The sequence below is a fragment of the Alligator mississippiensis genome, chromosome 1 (genome assembly GCF_030867095.1).
Source record: "Alligator mississippiensis isolate rAllMis1 chromosome 1, rAllMis1, whole genome shotgun sequence".
NCBI lineage: Eukaryota > Metazoa > Chordata > Crocodylia > Alligatoridae > Alligator > Alligator mississippiensis.
Window position 1 is genome coordinate 151349773 of NC_081824.1, and position 22256 is coordinate 151372028.

General features: G+C 45.8%; 1 protein-coding gene across 1 annotated transcript in view; it reads right to left on the reverse strand.

Moving 5' to 3' along the window:
* PCNX2 (pecanex 2) overlaps positions 1–22256 on the reverse strand; it is a 245957-nt gene that overhangs the window by 61390 nt on the left and 162311 nt on the right. The gene's annotated exons all lie outside the window — the stretch shown is intronic.

A 22256-nucleotide genomic window follows, 5' to 3' on the forward strand; every position in this document is an offset into this window, starting at 1 on the left:
GCCAGGAAAATGGTTTTGTTTTAAATTTAGGCTTCCTTCTCACCTACATGAACATAAAATATCTTCCTAAACTTTTCAAAATACATTTTTTAAAATTTGTAATGGCAGCGTATACAAAATAAAATAAAATAAAATAAAATAAAAGTGGTGGCTGAAATGATTTTACTATAGTATCCCAAAGATATCATTTCTATTTCTTCAGGGCCACTATACTCTGATTACCTCTAGTGTTATTTAAAAACCCTTAATATACACTAACCCAAGGATATTTTACATTTTTTGTGGCGACTGATCATTCCTTTTCTGTAACAGCAATGCCATAATGGCAACTTTTCTGAAAAAGTTATAATTCCAGGTTTCTTTTGGTTTATTATCTATCCATAGATATGGATTCATTCTTAAATGTGTCAAGCAGGGCATCAACTGGCTTGGATACTAAATGAACATCTCCTTTAAGGGGTTGGAGTTGGGGAATGCTAAAAATCAGACAGGAAAAACCACAGAGTCCCAGCTTCATTGTGTGGCGGCGGGGGGGGGGGCGGGTCCACTGACAGAACAAGACAAGGACTTGTGCTTTTTAATGTGCAAACATCTCATTTTCATGTAGAAATGCTTTCATTGCTTGAGCCCATACCTCTCTGTTCACTACTTCCCAAGTCTCTTCTCTTCCATTTTGTCCCATTTAGCAGCACATCTCTTCCCTTTGCCATCATGCACATCCCAATCAAGAGAGCTGAATTTTCTGTATGCTAGTGCCAACCTGACAATGAATGTCTATCTTTATCCCAACTACATAGTTGGTGCAATAAAAGATATCACCCTAATAAATCACTGCCTCTTGTAACATTTCCAAAATCAACTTGCTGGGAAAATGACAGTGGCTTACCTAAGGGCAAAAAGACAAACCTCTCTTGCCTCGTTCTTCATTTTGCAGCAATATTTCCTCTATGAAAGCCACAGAAAGCCAACCATAAGAAATGTGTACAAGGGTTTTCACAGAGAAAGTGAAGGAGAGATAATACTGCTTTCCTCAGCTCTCAATGTGCTATTGAGCTTTGCTTCGAAATAGCAAGTTTTCCATGTGGTTCACTCTGCAGGTGTGCATATAACTCTTAGTTAATATTAGCGCACTATCTGCATGAATTAACATTTAATTTGATGTATTATTGATCTCAATTACTTTTCTTTCTAGTGGGCCTGGTGGGTTGTAATGAAAGTCTTTAATTCTAATGCAGTAGAAAAAGGGTAAGAGCAGAGGTGGTCTTATGTGGCAACCCTGACTATGAAGAATTATTTTAATATGATTAGGTTGCCAGAATTTGTCTGTCTCAGAACACAGGCCCATCTCCTATGATGCCTGGCAGAGGGAATTAAAGGGGGAACTTGAGGACCATGTCATGGAATTTGAGCAATTTCCCATTCTTACCAAACAACATGGCTATTTCAAAATGGGTATATTTAAGGCATCTTATAATCACATTCCATGATGATTTTTAATTCCATGGGACAATATCAGATGTAAAGTCAATATTGTATCTGACACACATTTTTCCGTCTGAGATCCTGAGAGCTGGTAAGAAGGTTTTTCTCATGAGACCCCCTAAGCACCTGAAGCACAAAATTAAGCAGATGCTGGTGATAAAATAAGAGACATTTTTTTCCAGAAAGATCAATCCAAAGAAATGAATCATTACTTCAGAAAATTATGAGTGAAAAATCTTTCTGTTTAGAACATTGCTGTGGAAGCCCATTTCTGATATATGTATGAAGCAATTATAGGAAAGCAAAAGTACTTTAGTAGCTTCAGAAGCAGGTAATGCAGACTGAATGCTAGGATAGAAAAGAAAGAAAAGCAGCTTTTGCAGCTATGCCACGGCTTTAAAAGCTGTCATCTGAACTGTACTGTAGATCACTTAACTTAAGCCTTGAACAAGGTAGCCTTAATATACCAGATGAAGAATGCTGATTTCCTTAACAGTGCAGGAAAAACCCAGGGCTTCATCCACATATTTTCAAAGCAGAAACTTAATTTTTGTAAAGACATAGTGCAACATACTGAATATTTGTTATACAATGAAATAAGTACAAATTGTTGAAATATCTTACAGTGAGTCCCTACTGGACTTTAAAATCTTCCACAGTTATGGGAACTGAAGTTCTGTTTGTATCTTCTTAAAGGCTAAGGGAATTTGCATGACATTAGACTATCCTATACTGCACCCAATAATCAAAGGGACTTATTACACATTAATTTTAGGTAGTTCCTGGAGTTCTTAACCCCTAGACTGCCGACACATTAACACCTAAAACTAGTTTTAAGCACATTTCAGACAACTCTAGTTACACCACTCCAGGGCAGGTTTGTCTCTGATCTGTGTTACCCAGCTTGTGTTCCATTAACGTGTGGCCACTCCCCACAAATGAGCCACCTAAGTTGCAGTCCCCAGCATCCCAGGATGCCGTGTCCTCTCCCCAACCCTCCTGTCTGTCTGAACAAACTTTCTACCCCCTGAACTCTACTGCCCAGGTGGAAGCTCTGGCACTCCCCCTCCTGCCATCGGGGGCGTGACCTTCCCACCTGCCAGGGGTGCAATCCCATGCAAACAGTCTGCAGAGCACATGCCAGCTAGTCAGATCACAGGGCATGGATAGGTCCAGGAGTGGGACCTAAGGGAGGTAGGGGAAGGAACAGGGCAGGGGACCAGACTCAGTCCCCCTGAGCTGGGGCTTCCTTCCTGGGGCAGGGGCAGTAGATCCCCCAAACATGCCTTCCCTCACTGCTCCCACCTCCCAGGCACCCTGGGAAGTAAAACCAGCACCCCCCCACATACCACACAATCCTAATTTATTAAAACATGAGTCTTCCTTTAATTTAGTTTTTCATTTCTTTTTAAATTCTCTTTTTTTTTTTAACTAATTTTTATTTTAAGTGGCTGACTGCCTTCATTTCACCACCCATCACCCACCCCTATTTCCTTTCCACCTCCCATTTCATTACCCACCCCCATTCCATTAACTTTCCACCTCCCCACTCAATGTTCCTGCCCCCCCAAACCATTTCCACACCCTCCCACCTAAAGCAGGGATACTAGCCTGTCTGGGCTCACCAGCCCAGTAGTGGCAACTCACAGAGGCAGGTGCTAGTCAGGACCCTGCTTGCCAGCCCTCTAATGGCAACTCACAGCTATGCAGGTGGAGAAGTCAGAAAAGCTCCAAACTTGAGCTAGCACTAACACCGATCAACATTTGAGCAGCTCAAAGTACAAGGTGTAACAAGGCCCAAACTCAGCTGCACATTTACTTATCGGCTTTTTGCTGTCAAAAAGCAGAACTTCTTAAAGTGAATTTCAGGGAGTGTGGGTAATTTGGGTTTTCCACAGGCAATTTCTTTCTTTAAATTTGGTCATCCCCACTCACCCAAATTGATAATTACTTTAGTAATTGGATTTCTTACTAAATAACATTATTTCACAGAAACTCTAAGCAAGTCTTTGGGCGCTTTCCCTGAAAAGCAAGTATGTTTGAATGTTTCTAAACATCTAACTAATTTTGAAGTTAACATCCCATCTGGTTCCTGATGTCTCTTACTAGCTCCTGTTCTTTTATTCAGTACCCCTATGGGCAGGTTGAAGAATCAAATACAGCAATGGCACTTGCATCTATCCTTCCTTCTAGCTTCTCTAAACATACCAATCAAGGAAACAGAATAAAAAGAATTGAAAAGGACAGTAATAATATGCAAAATATATGTATAGTAGGAGGGGTTCAGTCAAATAGAAGGAAGGGTGCTTGCATAGATAACTCATAGAGGGGACACGTATCCCCGCCCCCCCAAGATTGCCCACTGCCGAAGCCGCTGCCAGCTTCTGTGGATGGTCGCCGCTCCCCCCCGCGCTGATGTGGCCACTGACATCTGCAAGCGGTCTCTGCTCGCCGCTTGCCACCCTCACCCTCTCCCACCACCAACACTGCCATCGGCATCTGAGGGCAGTCCTTGCTCGCTGTCCACCCCCCACTTTCCCTCCCACTGCCAACACCACTGCCAGCATCTGCAGGCTGTCCCTGCTCACTGCTGCCGCTGCTTACGAATGGTGTCCCCCAGTTTCAGGAGGCACCAGTCGTTCATGGGTGCTTGAAAGGTAAATACCAGAAGATGCACAATTTTACCTTAATCCAGCCAGGAAAGAAAAAGTAGCATGATGTAGGAGCTTTATGAAGGAGGGTCCCTCAGTTTCCTTTTTGGGATGTATTAGGCTGTTTGCACCATGCAGATAAAGCTTAAAGTTAAGAAAAGTGGATTTGGGTAAGTAAGTAGGGAAGTGAGAATTCTCCAGTAGGAGAAGCAGTAGGCAGACATGAAGATGTAAAGGATAGCAGGAGGTAGAGATGATGGGATTAATTGGAAGTGTGTTCAATATCATGAAAGAAGCAGAATGATTCCATTACAATTATAGAAACAAGGTCTGACAGCCCATTTGGGCACAAACATCCTCTGGTTTTCTGGTCAACTGTAAGGCAGGCAAAAGTCTAGGCTAGGGCCAGGCAAAGTCTGGTCCATAGGCTGGATCTGGCCTGCAGCAGACTCCATTTTCCAGCAACTCCTGCCCATGTTACTGCGGCCTGTTTCCATGGAGGTCCCAGGAGTGGCGGGGCCATGACTATGTGAGGCAACAGTTTCTATGGAGACTGGCTTGAGCAGTGCTGGCAAGGTGGGTGGCTGAGTAGGGAGCTGGTTCAGGACCAGGGCCAGGGCTGGGTATCGCTGGTAGGTGTTGTAAGGCTTTGGGAACCTCTTTGTCAATGCCTTGCCCCCCAGCAATGTCAGGGTGAAACTCAATTTTGGTGCCACCTAGATGGTCTGGGTGCTGCCCCTTTCTCGCCTGCCACATATTCAATGTTATTCTTAGGGAGGCAGTTCCCTGTCGGGGGCCAGGAGGGGTCTCGACTGTGGGGGTGTCTTCGTGGGGCTCCAAACCTCCCCTTTACCTCACCCTTACCATGTCCTCAGCCTGGGTAGATGCGGCTCCCCACAGGTCTTCCCCACGCTGCCTGACTTGAAAGGGCTGGGTCTTCCTGGACATTAACCTTCAGGGATCCACCCCTTGTCTTCAAGCTGGTTTCCCCTCTTCTAAGAAACAAACTTGCCCCAGCCGGGGTCAACTACAACTTAACTTCAAATGCCAGCTCCTGCCAGTGGAGCTTCTGAGATCGTCACTCTCTCTCTCTCGGGAACTTGTGCGTCTCCTCTCCTCTAGTAGGTGCAGGTACTGAGGTTGACCCTGCCCCCCGTTCCTACCAATTCTTCTGGAATCCCTGCCCTGGAGCCAGGCTGAGCTGAGGTCCCGTTGCCCTGGTCCTTCTCACTGGTGCCATCTCTCTTCCCGTTCTGGAGGTTCATGTTCCCCCGTGCTCTGCCCCCTCTGGGGCTGTCTGAGGATGGCTGCAGGCTTGAGGGTCTGCCCTCAACCACGGTGCCTGGACTCCTAGTTGAAGCCCTGTTGCTCCCCAGCAGTGTCCCTCCTGGTTGCTGCCCCTCCATGGGGCTCCCTTGCTTTGATTGATCCCCAAGTCTGCCTTCTGTCTCACCAGTCGGGGTCCCCCGGTGGACACCTGGCTCCTTCCTCAGTGGCTGAAGCTGGAGCCTTCCAGCTCTGGAGCCGGCGTCTCCCAGCTGGTGCTCTCCTCCTCTCTCCCTGGCTTGCCGCCAGCTGGTTCCCCTGCTGCCTTTTGAGCAGTCCGCACTGCTTGGGAGCCATGCCCCCAGCCCTTGCTGATACACAGGCTCAGGCAGCTGTGAAACTGCCGAGCTTGTGCCTGGGTCTGTGCTCGCTTCTCCTCCCAGCTGTTACTCGTCTCGGCTCCTACAGTAAGTGCCGAGGCATGCTAATCAGGGGTCAGGGCCACGTTGGGGGGGTCCTGCCTCCCCTCTCACACTGGGGTTGGGATTTTGTTTGGAGCATGAGGGCAACAGATTGCAGCTCTGCCCTGGTGTTGGTCCACACCATCACTGCCACAAGATCCCGGCCCTGGAGTACCTCCCCACCTAGCTGTGCACCCTACCAGCACTGCTTGGGCTGGTCTCCATGAAAACCCTGGCTCTGCGCGGTCATGGTCCTGTTGCTCCTGGGGTCTCCATGGCAACCAGATGGAGCAACGCAGGCAAGGGATGATGGTAAATGGAGTTTGGCTGCTGGCCAGATCTATCATTTTGCCCACCCTAGGTCTAGGCTGAAATGTTCACTAAACAAAAGGGAGCCTGAATCATATTTTAATTGCATATATCACACCCCAGAATGTAATGCACACCTTGGTTTTTGAAAGGCAGACTGAAGCAAAAAAAGATTTTTCCAGAGTTATGACTGCATAGAGCAGGGATTTCTCCTCCATTTCCTGCTTAACTAAAGCTGAAACCCTAAGTGTTGCTAAAGACTGCTCTCTATGGGTGGATATGTGATTCTGAGATAAGCTAAAGACTCCAGGACTGTGAAATAAAAGGAGAGAAATCAGGATAAGTTAAAAGATACCAAAATTACCTTAAGAAAGGTTAGCTTGATTAGTGTTAATCAAGACCTTTGAAAAGGGGAGAGAATTGTTCAAACCTGTGGAATGAAGAACAATAAGCCATTAAGTCAACTGACTTCCTCAGCTGCTTGAATAATAATAGTACAGCTGTGAACTGTGGGGCAGGAATCAAAGCAGGGTGCTTCTATTCAGGCACAAAATTAGTTTGCCTACTTCGTACATGCACCCCAATCTGGGGGGAAAAGGTGAGAAAATATGGTATATTCTCCTGCCTTTATATGCTCTTTAATTTTACTTTCTTGCTGCTGTAGTTCTCTATATAACAAAAGGAAAATAAGCCTTCTGGCTTTTCAAATAGTCTCCTAAGTAGTATGTGTAGTCTGTATGGAAGACAAAAGCAGATGTGTAAGCTGGAAAATTTAGCCCAAGAGGTATTCATGTACTAAAAGGCACAACAGTGTCTTTTGTAAGGCATAGTTGATCTGCACACATTCAACTATGCCTTACACAATTCACCCCATAATTTTTAGCATGGTTCAGATCCAAACAGTAAATTTAGGCCATGCCCTTTTCTGCATGTCACCACAGTCTTTTAGCAACTAACTATACTTGTATAGTAAAGTTAATTGCAAAACTCCTTATTTTCAAAAGACCTTGAGTACTCAAAATTCCAGAAATTTCAAGATTACTCGATCTTGTCAGATTCCAGAATTTGTAAAACAGCCACATTGAATCCAAATCAAAACACTGGTCCTTAAAAAGTTTTCAACTTACTTCGAAATCTGCTAACTTCCAGCTCTTCTCCTTTGCTTTGATCTGTAGACTTACCATCAGTTCTCTAATGTCCTAGTGTTGACTTCTCTTTTGAATACTTCTTTAAAAAAAAAATCTGTTTTCTTCTTTGTTGTTTATGATTTTTTGTTTCTTCTTCATGTGCATGGTTCTGTACTTGGTGTTCTTGAATATGACCCTATGTCATCTTTTATTCAGATTCTTTTTCACTGCATGATTTTTCCTTTTTTGTTTATCCTCATTTCTTTTTTGTTTTGCCGGTTTGGGTTTTGATCTCTGTTTGTGTTCTTGCCTGGTCTCTGCACGTGTTCTCTCTCTGAGGACTCCCTCCTATCTTTGCTTTACTCTGTCTTTCTTAGAATGATTCAACGAATTGGAGTTTTGAATGCGCCTTTAACACGGCAGGGAACTACTGAGTGCCGAATCTCCAATGTCCTCCCAATTAATTTTCATGCATCAGACTCCTATTCAATTAGCCTCAATTTACTTTACTAACTGCCACAGGCAAAATTTAAGAAGAGTGTTAATAGTTAAAATGATACTGCCAACCTTTTTTAAAAGTTTTGATTTTTTTATATTCTCCATTTCTGTGAAGCTCTTACCAACTTTGAACATAGTGCTTTAAATACCAGGTTCGCCCAGTTAGCAAATATTTCTATTCTTCTCTATCAAACCCTTTTCCTATCCTAAAAAGTACAATCTAACACACTTATCTGCTTAACTTTTTGCAATCTCTATTCTGTTACTTTCAAGTCAGTATATATGCATTTCATAGAAAGTTAGGGTAGGAAGTGACCTCAGGTCATCTAGTCCAACCCACTGCTCAAAGCAGGACCAGCCCCAACTAAATCATCCTAGCCAAGGCTGTCTAGCCAGGTTTTGAAAACCACCAAAGATGGAGCTTCTACCACCTCTCAAGGTAACCTGTTCCAGTGCTTTACTACCCTCCTTGTGAGAAAACTCTTCCTAAAATCTAACCTAAACTGCCCTTGCTGCAACTTAAGACTTGTTCTGTCATCACCAGCACTGAGAACGGTCTTAACTCCATCCTCTTTTGAACGCTCCTTCAGGTAGTTGAAGGCTGCTATTAACGTCCCCTCTCAGTCTCCTCTTATCTAAACTAAATTAGCCCAGTTCCCTCAGACTTTCTAAAAAGGCATGTCCCTCAGCCCCCTCACCATTTTTGTCACCCTCTGCTGGACCCTCTTCAATTTGTTCACATCCTTGCTGTAGTGGGGGACCCAAAACTGAACACAATACTCCAGATGTGGCCTCACCAGTGCTGAATAGAGGGGAATAATCAATTCCCTTGACCTACTGGCAACACACCTACCAATGCAGCCCAGTATGCCATTATCCTTCCTGGCAACAAGGGCACGCTACTGGTTCATTCAGCTCACTGGACACTGTAACCCCCAGGTCCTTTTCTGCAGAGTTGCTGCCCAGTAGTCAGCCCCCAGGCTATACTGGTGCATGTGATTGTTCTGTCCTAAGTACAGGACTTTGCACTTGTCCTTGTTGAACCTCATGATATTGCTTTTGGCCCAATCTTCCAATTTGTCTAGGTCACTCTGAATCCTAGCCCTACCTTCTAGCATATCTACTACTCCCCCCAGCTTGGTACCATCTGCAAGTTTACTAAGGGTGCACTCTATGCCATCTCCCAGGTTCTTGATGAAGACATTGAACAAAACTGGCCAGAAGACCAAACCCTGGGGCACTCTACTTGATGCTGCTGCCAACTAGACATCAAACCATTGATTGCTACCTTCTGAGCCCGATGCTCCAGCCAGTTTTCTATCCACCTTACAGTGCATTCATCCAGCGCATGCCTCCCTAGCTTGCCTGCAAGAATGTTGCGGGAGACAGTATCAAAAGCCTCACTAAAAATCAAGGTACACCACATCCACTGGTCTCCCTGTATCTACAGAGCCAGTCATCTCATCATAGACATGCCCTTGGTGAATCCATATTGACTGTTCCTAATCACCTCCTTCTCCTCCAAGGGCCTAGAAATGGATTCTTTGAGGTTCTACTCCATGATTTTTCTAGGGACTGAGGTGAAGCTGACTGGTCTGCAGTTCCCTAGATCCTCTTTTTCCCCTTTCTTAAATATGGGCACTATATTTGTCCTTTTCCAATCATCCAGGACCTCTCCTGATCGCCATGAGTTTTCAAGGATGATGGCCAATGGCTCTGCCATCACATCAGCACCCTTGGGTGCATCCCATCTGGCCCCATGGAATTGTACACATCCAGCTTTTCTAAGTAGTCCCTAACCTATTCTTTCACCACTGAGGGCTCCTCCCCAAACTGTGCTGCCCAGTGCAGTAGTCTGGGAGCTGACCTTGCCTGTGAAGACTGAGGCAAAGAAGGCTTTGAGCACTTCAGCCTTTTCTGCATCCTCTGTCACAAGGTTGCCTCCCCCGTTCAGTAAGGGACCCACACTTTCCCTGATACTCCTTTTGCTACCAACATACTTGCAGAAACCCTTACTACCCTTCACATCTCTTGCAAGCTGCACCTCCAATTGCACTTTGGCTTTCTTGACTTCATCCCTGCATGCCTGAGCAACGCTCTTACATTCTTCCCCAATTATTTGTAAACGTGCACGAATACATTGGTCCATTATCAGATCAGCACCAATATAAAGAAAAATGACTGTATTGGAAATTAGCTTTTTTTGCTTGGTGTGGCCTATAATTTGGCCAATAAATGCCCTGTGCATGTGCAGAGCCACAATGCAGCACGCAAGCAGTGAGTAGCATAGCCCAGCAGCTTGGAGAACTGCATCCAGGTGGTAAGTCTTTTGTGGAAGGGGAAAGGGGAGGGAAGGAGGAAGGGGGGCTGCAGATCGAGGCCCCTGTGATGAGGGAGGGAATGGGACTGGGGCAGGCACTGCCCAGCCAGGGTCAGACGGGGCACAGGGTGGAGCCGCAGCTCTTCTGGGGGTGCGGAGGGGGAGCAGCTTCCACCCTGCACACATACCCCAGAGGACGGGGGGGGGGGCATGTGCCCCCAGATCTGTGTGGGATGGTGTGGGCTGCCACAGAGGGCTGGAGACGGGGCTCTGCTGGGCTCTTCTAGGCGGGGCCTAGGCTGGGCTGAGCTGCACTCAGGGAGGGCAGCGGCAGTGCTGGGAGGTGAGGTCAAGGGGGCTATGGAGAATTTTGGGGTGGCTGCAGTCCCCCTCCCATCATCACCCCTCACCAGGAAGAGCCTGGTGCAGCCCTGGCCCCGGCCCACAGTGGCAGTCCACTCTTGCCCTGCACAGATCCGGGGGCACTGTTCTTCAAGCTGATGGGCTGCGTATCAGAAATCGGATCTGCCTCCTTAAAAATCTGCTATCAGTATTGGCCCCTAATTATTTGTCCAAGTGCTCTTATGTTCTTCGTTAGTTATCTACCCAATTTCAAGAAAAGGTACATCTTACTATGAATTTTTACAGACTACTGTTTTATCTTAGACGAGTACATATTTTTTCCCGAAAAGAATACTTGATTGGAAACTGCAGTACTCTCTAGTTATAATAATAAAAAAAAGTAATAAAGGAAAATTCTGCCTCCCACCTTATTAGGAAGGTCCATGCAAGCCTAACAGCCCTTCGCACTAGTGTAGTTAAGATACGCCCACGTCTTACTTAACAGCACGCAAAAGAGTGATATGGCTAGCATTATGTCCAGCCATCTTTGACTCACTGTTCTGAATGATTGGTACCCATTTCACAGCTGGATCAATTGCAGGTACATGGGGACTCTGGCATGAATTCAAACCCTGCTCTGAAGCTGTAATGAAATACCTTAGCAACTGTGCCCCATTATTTTCTTCTAATATATAAATAAATGTTTCCAATATATAAACTTATTTTAGCCACTGCAGTCAGCCATTGGAATCAAAGAGTTGGTACCAAATAATAGCTAACAACCTCTCAGTCCATCCTCCAAACCTTTCATGATTTAACTCCCACTGTAATCAACAGGAGTGCCATACAGAGATAAGGAACTGAAATCAGGCCAAGAGTGTCTATAATACACTACTATGGTTGCATGCACACTTATCTGTAGAATTTATATATAGTGTTCCATGAGCTGTAAATTAACTGTAGCCATTCAAGGAAAAGATATGAGAGATGTTGTGACCAACTCAATGAAAATTTCTACTAAATGGACAGTGGCTGTCAAAAAAGCAAAACAAATAATGGTGAGCACAAACTAGGACAGTAAATAATACTGAGGATGGTATGCCCTGACTAAGAACTGTGTGCCTACTTCTAGCCATCCCATTCAAAAAGATATTGCAGAAACTGGAGAAGACCAGGGATGGAAAACAGAAAGAACAAGAGGCACAGAAGTCTTCTGTACAAGGAGACGTTTGAGAGGCTGGAAATGTGCCCCAGCACTTTGCAAAGGAGATGAATAGGAATGGTCATAATTGAGATATACAAAATACTAAAGGGTACTGAGAAGATAAATCAGTACCCCTTATCTAATTTTTTGCACAATACAAGGACCAGGAGCATTCAGTGAAACTAAAAGGTGCTACATTTAAAACCTTAAGAGGATTTTGTTTTGCTTTTTAAAATGCAATCCCATCCAGTGTAACGCTTACTGTTACAATGCATCTTTGAGGCCATGAACTTAGTAAGATTAAAAAATATTGAGATGTTTATGTGGGTAATGAGAACACCCACAGTGACATTAGACAGGACATAACAAAATGTAGAAGAGGGTGCTTATGCTTGAGGGCATAAGCCAACCTTGAAATTCATAAGGTTGGGAAAAAATTTCCCTTAGGGTCTAGTTATTCCGTAATTGTATGCTACAGAGATTCCTGTACTTTACTTTGAAGCGTCTAGTACTGATCAATGCCAAACACAGGCTACTGTACTAAAGAGTACAATAGCTTCTACATCCCCATGCAAGCAATACCACTGTGAAACAAAAGAAGACTGAAGAATACAACTACCGAAGACTTTTCTGAATTTTAACATATGTTAATGGGAAAATATATACAATTGCCTATATAGCTTGCATATGAGGACAATGGAGGACAGTTTTGTGTGTGTACATGTCCAGAAACCATGACTTACACAGGAGGAGGGCAGGCAGGAGGTACTATTGTGGAAGGAATGGAAGGAAAATTATTTTAAAGGGCAGAGAGGATGGAGCAGCATGGGCCCCTCTCACTCATGCTCCATCCCTCTGCAATCTTGACTTAGTGCTAATTGTGTCCACACTGGCAAACACTTTCCCCTCTGCAGCCAGGAAGTCACCAGGAATTTAAACTATCCACTAAAACAAAGAAATGTTGTCCTTGGTAAATATGAGTAAGTTTAGGGCTTCTTATCCCTCCTTTCCCAGAAATCCTGGCATTTTATGTGGCTATATTTTTGTCCACAACTTGACCAGTAAACAATGTTATATGTTTGAAAACCTGCAGAAAAGAAAGACCTGCTACTATATTCTCAGTAAAGAAAGGAAGATGGAAATAAGGTGACTAGTAATTTAATCATAATGTATTTAGGGAGACTTAACTGATTTAGTTATACCAAGCAGTAGCACACTTAGACCCCCCAAACAAACGCAAACTGTGCCATGCTCCAAAATAGTAACTGAGTCAGATGTCCAAGAAGAGAAACAAGAAGGAAGAAGAGAATGACAAAAGACAGGCTCATTAGTAAAATCCAAAGTTTTCCACTGGCAGTTTCCTTGCCGGGATGTATCAGACCAGAAGCAGAAACTATCTTTAGCAGGTGCTTGTGTGATCAAATGTCTAGAATGAATGCAAGCTTATTGTGATATTCTATCTATTCCTACATACAAAATATAAAATGAGAAAAGAGGAAGGGAGGAGTAGGGGAAAGCAGAGCTATGGCATTATAAAGTTTTTTTGTTTAAAGAAGGAATGAAAACAGCTTTGGAACAGATGCTTGATGCTTTAAAGTGCCTATACGTTGAACAAGATTTACTGCTATTTCCTTTTCACTCCCCCTGACATCTATGGGCTAATCATTTGAACAGCTGTGAAAATAGAGAGTAAAACAGGGCTCTCCAAACCAGGAGTAGAACACAGATTAACAAGAGGCTAGAGCTGGATTTTGCATCTTGTTTTTTTTAAAAGGACAAATACAACATTTCTCAGTCGGACTCCCATGGGAAAACTAACTTGCCAGCAGCAAGATAACTTTGTGCTCCTTCTCCATCAAAGCACTGCCATCTAAGAGATTGCAAAGTTATAAACAAAATGGATGCATGAGAATTTGTCCTTTCCCAGCATTCTCATCTCTTCTCTTGTTCAACAATCAAACCCCCTCCACAACTCCCCCCCCCCCCCAAAAAAAAAAATAAAAATCCAGACACTTATTTTAAACATGACCTGGAGTGATTACTAGAGCTTGGAGATAACAGGAAAATGCATTCTTATTATAAACAAACAATTCTGCTATGTTTCCAGGACTGCATATGATATCATAACATGCCACACACACACACATGCACACACATGCAAGTTAAGCAGAGTCCCTGTGTAACAGAATAAGAGCCTATGGACCATTGGGATGCCCCTACAGGTCGCTTTATCCCTGCTAGGCTCTCTCTCTGTCCTGTCTCGCAAGGTTTCACCTCATTTTCCTGCCTGCCATGCTTTGGTGGAAACTTAATGAAAGCAAGGCTGCCATGAGAGACTGACACCTAAGTAGCTCTCTCTTCTCCAGGAGTCAACTGTCCTGACCCGGTTTGCATTAAGGACTTAAGTTGTGACCTCCAGCTGCCCCCATAATCACGCCCATGCCATAACCACTGACGTGCAATATCACATCCAGAGGGACTCTTGCCCCAAAAGTCACCAGGCCACCTCAGGCCTTTACTCCCTTGTTGGGACTTCAACCTTCCTGGCTTCAGTCCCTCTACTGTAGCTGGTGCCTTAGCCCAGGCCCACTGTTTCAGACCTGGCTTCTGGACTCCAGCCCCTTATCTTGCGCTCCAGGGCCTTTATCTCTGCACTTCTCTGGTTTTAGGCCCTCTGGCCCCAGGCTCTGCCCCTCTCTGGGCTACCTCTGCCCTTCTCAGGCTCTAGGCTCCTCTGGCCCCTGTCTGTGCCTTGAGCCTGACCCCTGGCAGGACTCAAGGCAATCATATGCCACACAGGCACTAATGGGACCTCCAAGCCATCCCTTTCTAGTCCCATCTAAACCATCAGTTAAAACCTGAACACAAACTTAAATTTTGTGGCAGCAATACAAGCCCCCAACCCACTGGCTGGCTTCCATACTTCTGGGCCCTGAATCTGATCCCTTGGGTGCACTCCTATAGCTCCCGACCCAGATGTCATCAGTAGCAGCAATCTTCCAGCAAGGCTTCTGCACCTTGCTGCTTTCCAGATCTAACTTCTTGCTTTGGCTCAAGCTCTGGCTTATACAGTACTAAAGCCCTGCCCCTTTCTGGTCACCTGCCTCCCATCAGCTGACTTGACCACAGGACTGTTCCTTAACTTTCCCCCCATGGGTTTTGTGTGCCTTGCTACAAAAACCCTGCCCTTAAAGGGCCATGCCATTTTCCAGTAACAGGACAAGGGATCCCTGTTAAACCCTGTCACAAAGAACTGGCTTTTAGATTGGGCATAACTGATGGAAAGCACAAGACACTTAATTCGTCTTTATCGAGCAACATTTCTCCACCTCAATTTCAAAACCAGTCATTGCTCTAATTCTCCATGTTGTACAGTTTTGGGACATGCTGCCCAAGAACCACGTTGTCCAACCCCAGGAGAAAAAGTGGGATTGGAAGATAGAGTTAAAATAGTGGATGAGCAATAAAGAAACTGCTTTATGAACTCAACAGAAAGACCCAAAGTGTGCCTCACTAAATAGCTAAAAAGCTGCTTAGTACCCAGGTTACTGGCCTAATGTCTCCTCTCCATCTTTCCTCTTCCCCCAATTGGGTCCATGCTAATGCATAATACATAACAATAATACAATAATAAAAACAGCACCCAGTGCTTCTTATGCATGTTTCTCTGCCTTTGCCTTGCAAAAATAGGACAACATGCATTTTCCTCAATTAAATGCCACACACAACCATGGCACACTGAACTTATACCACCTGCTTATTATGTACCTGCCACTTGGTTGCTGCACTTTGCCTGTTTTACATGGTAGTGTGTGCAAAGTTAGCCTGTGGTTTAATTCTCCTAAAAAGGCTTTGGGGAGGAACCAGAACAAGCTTCCATATCAAATTCCTGAGTCTCCTGCACTCTCTGTAATCCCATTATAATTTCTGTCCTTTAATGCATTCAAATATTTGCCGGTTGCCCAGCACTGCACAGAAATTTCATGCAGCACTTACTGTGACATAGATATTTTAGTATTGAAGAGCTTAAGAATTTGAATTAGCCCCACTTTCTTCAACAGGGCTATTTGTAAAAGTAAGGACTTCTCTCATAAATAATGTTTGGCATATCAAAATTTAAAGCAGTAAAGCAATCCAATTATTTTCATCCATGTGTCATATACGTTCCTTACCCTAATATAACGAGGAGTAGACTTTTTTTTGGAACAGTGTCCCTGTAGGCTAGGGACAGAAGTTACACAAACTGATTTAAGTGATCAGAAAGTGGTTTTAAACCTGTAGCAGAACGTAAAATCTGCACGTAAACCAGTTTCAAAATGGCCAAAACTGGTTTAAGATAAACCTGGTTAAATGTAGTATCAGACTTAACCTATTTTGGGTCAAACCAGTTTATGGAACTTCTGTCTCAGCCCCCTTCCTGGTTTAAGTTAAATCAGAGTCCCCCAGCATCCCAGAATGCTCTGCAGCCCTGGGTTGGGCTGTGCTCTCTGCTTCAGAAAGCAAAGTTAGCCCCTCCCTTCTGCTCACTAGCCAGTGCAAAGACAGGGCTGTGGCCAGATGCCAGCCCGGCATGGTCCCTTGAACCAAAGAGAAAAGGAAGGGGGTTTATCCTTCACTCCCCTCCCCCTCTGGGGGACTGCAACCAGGGTATGCCTAGCCAGGGTGTAGCAGCCTGTCAAGTATTCTCCCCCTCGCATCTGGGGGGCATGGCCAGCCCCATTCACAGCCTGATGCAAACGGGAAGAGGGAGTTGAATTTAATCTCCCTCTCCATCCCTTGTCCCACTGGCAGCCAGGCTCTGCATGGCCAGGGTGGAGCAGCACCTGTCAGGCATTCTCCCCCCTCTTCACCCCAGTGGTGAGAGGGGGCCAGAGCCAGCTGGCATGGCCCCACCATCCGCCTGCCTCATCCATGACTAGAGCTGTGGGGCTGACCCGAGCCAGCCTGTGGTTGCTACTGAGGGCAAGTATGGAGGGGCCAGCCCAGCCTGGGCCACAGGGGACAGGCCCTTTCCAGCTGGCTGTGGCTTGGGCTGCGGCTGTGGGAGCTGCATGGCCAGATTGCTCCCAGGTCCCCATGCCTAGGCTGGGTGGGGCTGTTATGCAGCTGGAGCCAATTGGGAAGGGCCCAGCAGGGCTGGCCTGGGCCAGGGGAGGCACAGCCCTTTCCAGCCAGCTATGGATGAGAGACAGCCTGGCCCACTGGCATGGACAGCAGCTGGCTGGGCAGTAAGCTGCTTGGGACAGGTCAGAGGCACTGGTGGGCCCTGAGCTGGGCAGCCACACATCACAGGGGTTCATATGCCCATAGCTGTCACCTTATCCCCTGTCCTGTACAGCACCCAGCAGCTGCAGTGGCACCACAAGCTGTGCGCTGGCCAGGGCTGGTGGGACTATTCTGCCTCCCTCACCTCCAGCTGCCACTGCTGCCCCACTCTGGGTGGGTGGGAAGCTTTAGCCCAGTGGCTTCTGCCCAGTGTATGGAGCTCTGGCTTCAGCTCCCAGACACCTTCCATCTGCTCTGCCCACCTGGCATGTTGAGCAGCCCCTGCGGGCAGGTGGAGTGAGTGGAAGGCGGCTGAGAGCTGGAGCCAGATCTCCATTCACCCAAATGAAGCTTCCCCACACACCACCCAGAGCAGTGCAGCAGGGGCAGAAGTGGGAGGAGGAGGAGCTGCTGGAGGCAAGGGGAAGCTGGCTGGGCCCGGCAGGGCTGTTCTGCTCCCCTCACCTCCAGCTGCGGATCCTGCTCCTGCCATGTCAGGCGGGTGGAAGCTTCAGCCCTGCAGCTTTTGCCCAGCACACAGAGATGTGGCTCCAGATCCCAGACGTCTTCCACACGCTCTGCCTACCCACAGGGATTACTCATTGCACGGGGGAAGTGGAGCAGATGGAAGGTGTCCAGGAGCTGGAGCCAGAGCTCCATACATTGGGCAGAAGATTCCCACCTGCTCACCCAGAGCGGGGCGGCAGTGGCAGCTGGAGGTGATGGAGGCTGAACAGCCCTGCAGGTTGTGTTGTGACTGCAGCCACTGGGTACTGCACAGGACAGGGGGCATGGAGGCAACTGTGGAAACACCTCCGAGCCACCTCCAAGCCAGGCCAGGCAGCCTGCTGCCCAGCCAGGTGCTGCCCATGCCATGAGGCTGGGCTGTCTCACAGCTGCAGCTTGCTGGGAAGGGCCTTGTCCCCATGGCCCGACCCAGGCCAGCCCCACTGAGCCCTTCTCAGCCAGCTGTGGCTGTGTGATAGCCCTGCCTGGCCTGGGCACAGAGAGCTGGAAGCAATCTGATAGTGCAGCTCCTGTGGCCCTAGCCGAAGCCAGCTTGAAAGGGCATGATCCCCCATGGCCCACCCGGGTCTGGCCCCTCTATGTCCACCCTAAGAAGTGCCTGCAAGTAAGCTAGGCTCAGCCCCACAGCCCCAGCCCCACAGCCACACAGGCCCAGCTCTAGCCCCAGCTCCAGCCCTGAAGGCAGGGCCATGCCAGCTTCTCTGGCTAGGCCCCCCACTGTGCCCCCCACTGAGCCAGCAGGGGCAGAGGGAAAACTGGGCAGACCCCACCTGGGGTCTCTGTGCCTGTGCCTGAGAGGGGAGACAGGGGAGTTTAATTCTCCCTACCCCGCTTCACCTGAGATGCTGCCCAGGCTGGTGTTTGGCTTTGGGGAGTTGCCTGGCAAGGGCTGTTTCCCCCCTCCCCTTCCAGGCACACCCCAGCTGGGGTCCCTGCAGGCCAGGGTGGAAATTTAACCCCCTCCCCAATCATACTTGGCTGCCAGCCGGGGGGGCCTGGCCATGCCGCCCTTCCTCCAGGTCAGCTTACCCTCAGCCTTGCGGCTGTTGAGGAATGGAAAACAGGGCTGCTCTAGTGCCCCCTGGCTTCTAGCCTGAGCCACTGCAGACATGTACTTGCATTTCTGGAATCAAAAGTAAATGTCTATTCACTTGCAAATCGGTTCAATCTATGCAGGTTAGAGTAACCTGCAAAGATTGAATCAATTCAGACTTGGGCTTTTTGAATGTCTGCCCCTAGCCTTAAAGACTCAAGAACTCCTAAACCAAACTCTCACTCTGCTTACAAAGCTCGGTTGTTCATGAAAACAGTAACAGATTGAAATGGAAGTGAAGGAAAAGAGAACCTAAACTAGAAGTGCTAGTGACAAAATGAATATAAATGTAGATAGGGTGATTTAATTTACATTTTGGAGGGAGGCTACCAAAGGTTCAGACAAACACTTATTTCACTTGGATGAGTATCAGACTTCTGCAAGACTGATTTTTTATTTCCATATTAAAAAAGGTGAAAAAGAAGTCAGGAACCAGACTATAATGTCTAATGCATAACAGAGAGCAAATTAGGTGAAGAAATGTGGTCTGTACAAAATGACCAACACTGAGAAGGTAGGCAACAGTATTAATATTCTGAATGACAAACTACTAATAAATATAGGGGAAGATGGACTGGTTGTGAAACTGCAACATCTCCATTGATTTTAATTGGTCTATGGCAATTTATACCAGTTGTAGATCTGCCCCCTTGGGTACATGATATTAGTATATTATGTGGGGTAAATTAGTTAGCAAAAAAGAACCACAGAAGGGCACCAAGAATATACAGGATGATTAAAAGAAAACATATAAAGTCAAGTGTATACCCAGTAAAAATTATTTGTGGATCAGTGGGAAGCACTAAAGCACTAATTCTGTCACCCCTGTTTATGAAAGAGTAGCACTGCAGGACATGTGCAGTCCCCATGAGCTCAGTGGGAATACCTGTGGAGTAAGGCGCTCCTCGATGTGAGGGAGAATGGCAGCACAGGTCTGAAAATAATTAAGGAAGACAGGAGAGTTTACTTAGAAATAAAAAACGAGTGGACAAGGATGAAGGATGTGATAAAGCAGACAAAAATTGAAAGGAGTAAAGAAAACAAATGAAATAAGAAAGGGAAAAAAAGAGAAAAAGAAAACCATAAGGGGATGTACATAAACTAGTTATCCTGTAGTAAAAAGGGTCTGGGATTTAATGGGTGTCAGATGCTCCACAATAACTGTCCACGTTCATGATATTGGCTTGCAGTAGATAAAAGTGAGCAGTGGTAGCTTAACTTTCAGTGTGTATGTCCATCCTCTTAGTGAGGATTTGCCCTGAGGGTCACCAGTGACTAGCCTGACCCTCCCCTTGCCACCCCACTTTGTGGTAGCTGAACACCAAGATGACCAAGTCCTGCTCTTTCAAGAATCAGTCTGCAAAGTGCTTGTCTCTCTTTCTAAGCTTGACTCTAATTAGAAGTGGGTACAGGAAAGTGGGATACAGATGGGCTGGAAGTCAGCCACAAGTGTCAGGGATTGCTGCTGGTAGACTTCCTGTCCTGGCAGCCTACAGCACCCAGATGAGTTACGAACATGCTGCAGGAAGAAGGAACAGGGAGGGTTGACCTTAGGCCCTGAAGATCAGGAGACCTTCCTGAGGTGGGCTGGGCTGCAAGCTGCTAGCCTAAAGAAAAGGAATTTTAATCTAGGCAGTCAGCAGATTCAAGCTAGCAAAATTGACCTACCCAATAAAAGAGATCTAGGTTACTAAAGGGAAGCTTTCAGTCACTTAGTGCTATGGGATGAGCATCACATAGGTAGTTACTGTGGAGCATGTGCAGTAAATACCCACCCCTGTTATGCTGTGGTATCTGATGCCATAAAGCAAAAACAGAAATTAAGATTGAAATACAGAAACAAATGTTTAAGCACAATAGGCAAGCATTCATTCAGATTATCAGGGCCTAGACAAAAGTTAAATTGGCAGATGACTTCTTATTCCTCACAATTAATTTTCTCCCTCAGGTTTCAGAGACAGCCAAAAGCTTGAAGACTAAGATACATGTATTCTTTGTTTGTTTTAAAAGAGAAAAAGTATTGGCATTACACATTAAAAAGCTTAAACCAAGAGACCTTCATAAGCAGCTTGATTTTCAGAAGCACCTACAGTTCCTGTTCATTTAATGGGAGTCAGAAAAATCACAGGAAAAAAATTAAAGATCCATTATTAAGATACCAAACATCAGGTATCTCAAGTCTAAAAATCCTATAGTGAAGAAAGAAAGAAAAAAGCCACCTAGTTCCATGTACAAACAACATGAAGATGAGGCTCAGTTCTGCCAGACAGATCTGGCTATGTGAACCATGCATTCATGATCATTAGGTTTGATTCTATAACTCATATCTAGAAAAAATGCACTTAGCCATGTTAGTCCAAAGTCAGGCAGAAGGCAGGACAGGGTGGTACCTTACTGACTAACTGGTTCAGAGAGGCACAAGTTTTTGTAAGCAACAGGCTACTTCAAGATCTGATGTTATCTGACAAAGTAGGCTGGCACTTGCAAAAGCTCATGCTTCTCTGAACCAGTTAGTCACTAAGGTGTCAGCTTGCCTTGCCTTCTGTGTCAGATCTATCCAAAAGCTGCATGCCCTGAGATACTTCCAGTCTGTGAAACAGGTGAGGGGATATCCTTGCCACTGAACTGCTCCTGGAATTGGGAAGAGTTGAGATGCTGCTGCCCACCTGCACCTTCCACAGACCCAGGTGATCTGGGTCTATAAAGGTATAGGGGGACATTTCTCTGTGGCTGTCAAGAACCCTGGGCAGCAGTCCCCAGATCTCAACCCTAGTTTGCCCATAGGGTTGAGGGGCAAGCTGCAGGCTGGAACAACCTATACATTTTTGTAAGGATTTCCAGAGCTGCAAATTTCCCAGAATTTTGCAGTGCTGGAACTGAATGCCTGTCCATACTCTTAAGTTTCCCTCTGTGGGACCCATGGAAAAAGGGTCCTTGCTGTGAGTTCCATCAGATTACCTCTAACCCATCATTCTTCTAATACCATCAACACTAATATTACATTGGTATGATGGACACTGAATGAATACATTCACACAACTCACACAAAGCAAAACCAAACAGAAAACTCTATAAATCAAATTGAAGTACTCCTCTGATAAGTTAGAAAAGCAGAAAAAAAAATCATTGTTATTTTAAAAATTCTTAAGGAGTTGCTCAGGTGCTATAGTTAAGTGGGGTCATAAAAGCGACAGACGTGCAACAAAATGTTTTACACTAATCCCTACTGCTCTGACCAAATCCTATTTTGGATAATATATTCTTCATTTCCTGCCTTAAACTGCTGTGGCTTTCTTTGCATGGTTCAACAAGTGCAATACTTTAGTCCATGCTGGTTGTATTGTAATGAGGGGTGAAGAGTCTACGTACAGCTTGTAATAGAGGACAAAGTCACTGAATCCAGCCTCCTATAACAGATATCATGTCAGGTACTCCCTTTCGCAAACTCACTTAGCTCCATCTTAAAACCATTGAGGCTTTTTGTGCCCATTTCCCCAGTGGAGGGCTGTTATGGACACCAATAGCTAAATGCCTTGAGAATCTACTGGATGAAAGGCACTATATAAATGGAAATTATGTCATTATCCAATAATTTCTCTGCTTTAAAGTTCATTTTCTTATGTAACTGGAAAAGGGGAAACTAAATTCAAACAGAACTACCCAAGGCTGGTGCTAAACTTTATGAAAAATGACGTGTTAAAAACCAATTA